The sequence below is a fragment of the Pelodiscus sinensis genome, chromosome 5 (assembly GCF_052426305.1).
Source record: "Pelodiscus sinensis isolate ZL-2025 chromosome 5, ASM5242630v1, whole genome shotgun sequence".
Classification (NCBI taxonomy): Eukaryota; Metazoa; Chordata; order Testudines; family Trionychidae; genus Pelodiscus; species Pelodiscus sinensis.
In genome coordinates, this window is record NC_143056.1 from 57,327,105 (window position 1) to 57,333,104 (window position 6,000).

A 6,000-nucleotide genomic window follows, 5' to 3' on the forward strand; every position below is an offset into this window, starting at 1 on the left:
TCTTCCTCTGACTTCCCTTATTCCCCATACAATGAGGGTTACAGGAGTTGGAGTAAGAAGTCCTCCAGCTTGACAGTATTTTGACGCTATTTTGAAATAACTGCCTGTTGTGTAGACGCGGACTAAGTTATTTTGGAATAGTGCTAGTTATTTCAAAATAATGTTGCAGTGTAGATGCACCCTTATAAGTGTCAACAAATAACATTACATGGGTAAGATGGTCCAATTACTATCCTGATCATTACATTTATGAAGTAGTCAGGGGGGGAAATTAGCATAGCTACATTCTTTGAGAAAAAACCCTAAACTAAAGGGCAGATTGTGTTGACTCCCTGCCCTTGTGGGAGAGAGTCTTTTGCAGTGTCTGGATAGGAGTCCAGAAGCCGACAGTCCCTGTGATCAGGGAGCAAAAGGACCACATGAGCCTCGCACTCATAATGTAATGCCTTTGCTAAGGGGGTAGTGTGGGAGAGCCAACAGAGGAGGAAATGCTGTACCTTCTTCAAGGGAGAAATGGTATAGTCTCACATGGGGATTCTGGAGGCACGGGGCATATCTGAGGAACTGTGGGCCTGATTCTCTTTGTCACTGGTGTCAATCAATACTGGAGAGAATGGAATCACATACTGTTGTAATACCAGTGTAAATGAGTGAGGTTTCTCAGAGTTCCTACCAGAGCAGGTCACTTTGCAACTATGCCCAACACAGGGCAGTTTTACACAGTTGCACTCGTGGCAATTTTGCTTTGACCGGGAATATGTATCATTTCACTAAACTTCAACTCTATGTTAAAATCAGCTAGGAATAATAAAAAAAAAACTTTTATAAACTGGTAATTGTCAAATCTGATAATTGTCAAATTGCAGTGCTCAATGCAATGATTAGATCAGACATGACCCAGACTTCATACATGTAAACAACTAAATGTATCTCACTTTGGTTTTTTTTTAAAATTACGGAAGTTATAGGCATAATCTTCACTGGAAAAAATTGAAACAAAAATGTTTTACCTTTGCTATTTTAGGGCCATCTGTTAAAAAAACCCAAATGCCAAACTTAATACATACACAAAGCACCAAAATGTTATTTGGCTTATATTTCAAGGAATACAGTGTATCTCTATCTGCCTGGACTTCTTTCCATGAATTATTATGTACTGCAAGTGACATCTGCTGGAGAAAGCAGAACTAAATATCTGCTGTACAAGCTTTTTGCTATTAAAACCCTGTGACTACACATCTAATAAGTACAGCAGTAATTTAATTGAAAACCTGCTCTTGTGCCCATGAAATGTAGTTACATAAGGGCTACCTTGGAAGTTACAGCAGAACTGTAAAACTGTCCTTTTTATATTACAAAAGCTTTGTCTGTTTTACAGGGAAGCTGCAGTAATTTCAGAATTATTCAGGATTTACAATAACAAATGTCTTTTCAAATGTACTAGCCGTTTGAATAAATAGTGTGTATTCATGCTTGCTCCTGTACAGACATATTTTAAAAATATTTTTCACATGAAAATGTGGTCAAAGGTTCAAGAAAGCTGCGAAAGTTCAAGAGGAATCTACTTGAAAGCCTGCTATAGAATAATGCTATTTTCAAGGTGCCCTGTCTGAGAAAGTCTGATTGTAGATGCACTTTAAACACTACCCTGTATGCACAATGCTAGTTTTGGTAAAGACAGAGAGAGAGACACTGTTAAAAAATATCTCAGTGTCTTAATCTGTACTTTAAAAATAAAGTGTGAATTTGGTATATAGAGCAGTTTTTTTCTTCTAACAAGACACTGCAAAATAATCAGAGTTCCTAAAGCCTAGGGCTCAAAGAAGATCCATCATTGCATTGGGGTAGTACAACTGTACGACAACCCAGGGGTTACCGCCTCTCAGAGCTCCTGCCTCACATACCGCCTAAAATAATAACTGGTTTTTAAAACAGTCTTGCTATTCCTTTTTAAAACAAATGGAAACACTCTCTTACATGAAGCACCAGGTAGTCTGAACTGTTTTCACCTATTTGAGCTGAATTAGCTTTGCTGCCAGTTAGAATTTGGGGAAAATGTCCCTAGTGTAGTCTAAGCCCTACAGGGTCTAGTGTGTGTTCTTCTGTAAGTGTGGAAAAGAGGTTTTAAGACAGCAAAATCAGTTCAGAAAGTAAATCAATAGGCAGCAGCCATTTACTGATTTGTTTATCTAATGTTGATCTTAATTTAGCTGTAATTTCCTCCATCAAATGCATTTCTCTTTTATTTTGTAAGGAAAATTAAATTTGGAAGCTCCAGCTTTAACCAGTGAAGAGGGATATGCTTTAGTTTAGCAATCACAAGCAGATATATTTGTCTGTTTGGAAAAAGGGAGGGACGGAAGGAGAATAACAATGACATATTAAATGAGATTAAATGGATAATCTGTATCTAATGTGTCTAGGCCTGATTGCTCCCTCCAGACAAAATCCTGTAGGAAGGGACTAAAGGGAGTATATTTCTGATAGGTTTTCCTCACAGAAATGTCTCCTGAATTGTTCCCTGGGGAGTGGTGTGTGTGTGTGTGTTTTATCCCTATTCCCTATCCTCTCTTTGCAAAAAATGATGTGGAGGTTACTTTCCAAAACTCACGTATCTTGGGCCCATAGTCATCTGCATGAAGCTCTTATGTGTTCACCTTAGCTCTATGTGCTTGGTGTGTCACCCACATTCCCTGGCAGTGCAGCACCATTGGAAACCACTTGCAGGGCTTCCCTAGCCAGTGGTTCTTACAGAGATCCCCACTTTCTTGAGGAACAACATAGGGATACTGGGGGAAAGAAAATATTATCCTTTCTCTGGCTTATCTGCTTCTCCTCATCCCATCCACTTACCTGCATTCCTCATCTGAGGAGCTGTGCTCATCCAACACACTCTCCGTGCAGCCCAAGGAGAGGGGAGATGCTGCCACAGAGGCTGCTGATCTCTCCGATACCTATGGGAGGGTTAAGATCCATGAATGGTGATCCATCTGCACATGAGTCTTAGGAGGTAGGGGGAAAGTTAGCATTCATGAACTATTTATCCATAACTAGAGCTAGCAAAATAATTTCTGAAAGCTAAGAACGAATACCACTAGCTAGAGATAGGTGCAGTATGAGCAGGTAATGTAAACAAACAAACAGAAAACCAACAACAAACCTTCCATGCAATGAGCTCAATCTGCCACTGATTTAGGGGGAGCAGAATCAGATCCCAGGTTTGGCAAATACATCTGAGTCCTGACCCGTAGTGTCCTTTCTATTCTTTTTGTTCCTTGTATGGCAGAAATTGCCAATAGAGCTGAATTGTGCTCATCTGTGTGGCAACTCTGTGATAGGTAAAATGTCCATCTTTCATAGGCTGAGTGTAGGTTGAAATCACCAAAGCAGTTTTCATTGTGATCAAAGATTTACTCGGTTGCCATCATCATCTAAACAGTGCCTTAGAAATAGCTCAGATAGATAGATTTCCTCATATATTGATAGAATTTGAATGGGGGAAGCATACTTGGAACAATCAATAGTAATAAATAATAATACTATTAAATAATACTTTACCTTTATAGGCATGATCCCTCAAGCGCTCTCACTGAACTAATGTAGAACTCCCATTGAAATAATTCTGCAAATAAAATGAACATCTTTAGAGGACTGTTTCACTGCTAAACAGCATTGAGAACAACAGTAGAGTGAGGGAATATCTATGCTAAAGATACCAAGATTTTTAATGAGAGTTTAATAGTTAATATTTGCTTCAACAGTTTCACATATCTTTTTTTTAAATAAAGGCCAAATGCAGAAATTATATAAGTAATGATGTAAATTATCTTAACAGGGAATTGATTCTGATCTCACTGTGTTTTTACACTTTGGTGGAGTGACTCTGGATTTACACTGGTTTAATGGAAGTCATACTCAGTCATACTCATGTAAATTGGTCAGAAAATAGATGTTAGTGGCCGTAAAGGTTACCGTAGTACCATGTGTACATTGCATTCAGAGGACGTACAAAATGACTATCACCAGGTAAGCACACAAAGGGAAAGTATATTGAAAAAGAAGCTAATAGTGGGGTAAACATAGAATAAAATGTGTATGCATGTTGGTGAGGATACATTATTCTTGTGGATAGAAGGTAGAATTCTCACATATTTTTTGATAATGGATAGCAGACCAATGTCATCTTTAGGTTCCACATTGAGGTTTACATTTGTAAGGGACTTTCTGGCATTTTATTCTATATGTCCTGGTTTCTGATGTGAGGACATACCTTGCACGAGACACCTGGGAGTAAGATTAAATCTTTCATAAACTGTCATTGATTTCATGGTGTCTTGGAAATCCTGTCTCCCAGAGACAGTCCACAACCAAAGTGATGTTCTGTATTTCTGTTTGCTTTGAGATCTTTACATTAGCAGGTCTGTAATGTAATGCAGGTATGTGTCCATCCATCTGCCTTCTGTCTCTACATTAAGGTAGCTGCTATGTCTCAAATTACTCTATCTGCGGGGTACCGTATTTGCTGCTTGTCATGGCCTTCATTTCAGTAAATATTGAATTAGTTCAATCTGAGTTGTGATGAGATGGGTTAAAAAAAGATACCTCTCCTGAAAGATCACAGCTCTTTTGGAGACCTATTAAGACCCATAATGTGGTGTTGAGATTACATACATCTCTTTTTAGGACATGGAAACATCTTGAGATGCTACATTTCTATTTTGTTATTTAAATAATCCAATATTTCTGCTGTTTACCTCCATTCTACTTTATATACCTGGAAGGAGGATTTTGCCCCAGGGCTGTATATTAGTTTCCAGGCTGCTTTAACCACTTAAGTTGTGGCATTTTGGTTCATTTCAGATAAGTATCCAAAAGTACGTCTGCTTTACTTTCTGAACCTCTTGAATTTGCAATGCTGGACTGAAAATCTAATGAGAGCAGGCTTTCTCATTCACCTTCTGGCATTTCTATTTCTAGTCCCTGCCAGAAATCCGGCAAACAGCCTTTCTAGTGGTGTTCAGCACCTTTAGAATCCCAACAGAGACTATACCATCTAGGCAGTGGTGGAAAAAAATTACCGCCTCAGCTCCAAATGTCTCACAGTGGACAGACATACGCACAGAAGAGAAGGTGGGGACAGAATTGGATCCTGTAGGATCCAACATGGGAGAGATCCAATTATACTGTTCTGTATGTCTTCTTTCAGAGAAACCCAGGGCATTTCTGCCACAGTCCACCTATTTCAGGATGATTGGTACCAAAAGTACTTTACTACCTCTACAGTGAACAGTTGACCGTAGAGAATTGCCAGGAGTTGATATACTTTAACATTACAATAATCTCTCATCATAAGAAAGATAAAAACCTGTGACAAAAAATGTACAAATAGCATTTCTACATGTCAGTGTTGTGCAAATAACCAAATATAAAAGTTGCACATTCTTTTATGTATTTCATTTCTTAGACAGTTTTCAAGAAAAAAACATAATAAACATTTCTTTGATATATATGTATCTGACAGACTATGAAACCAATTCTACTCCCCCAATCTTTCCTCTGATATTGCTTATTATGCTATTATTTTATTATTAATAAGACAGAATGAAACTTGTTTACAGTCTCAGACAATAGGCTCCCATACCAACTGTACTGCTCACAGATTACATCATGGTTTTGTGAAAGCTTAGTACTCATCATTGGAGAGCTCAAGCATTCCAGATGCAATTTAGAAGCAATTAAAATATACATTGCACATATAGTGACCTCACTTTCAGAGTACTAGAGTGAGGAAAATAGGGTCAGTTGAAAGCTCTGACCTTTCCATGAGGGTTGTGGTTTTCTATAGGACGCCTACATCGATTGATGTAGAAGAGGGAAGAAGTATAAAAAAACGAGGCAGGAGATAGCAGGAAGTGAAAGGATGGTCTTGTTAATGTAATTGAGTGCTGTCAGAGACTTTGATGGGGATGGTCATGCCTAGTGGTTGGAGCCAGACTGAGC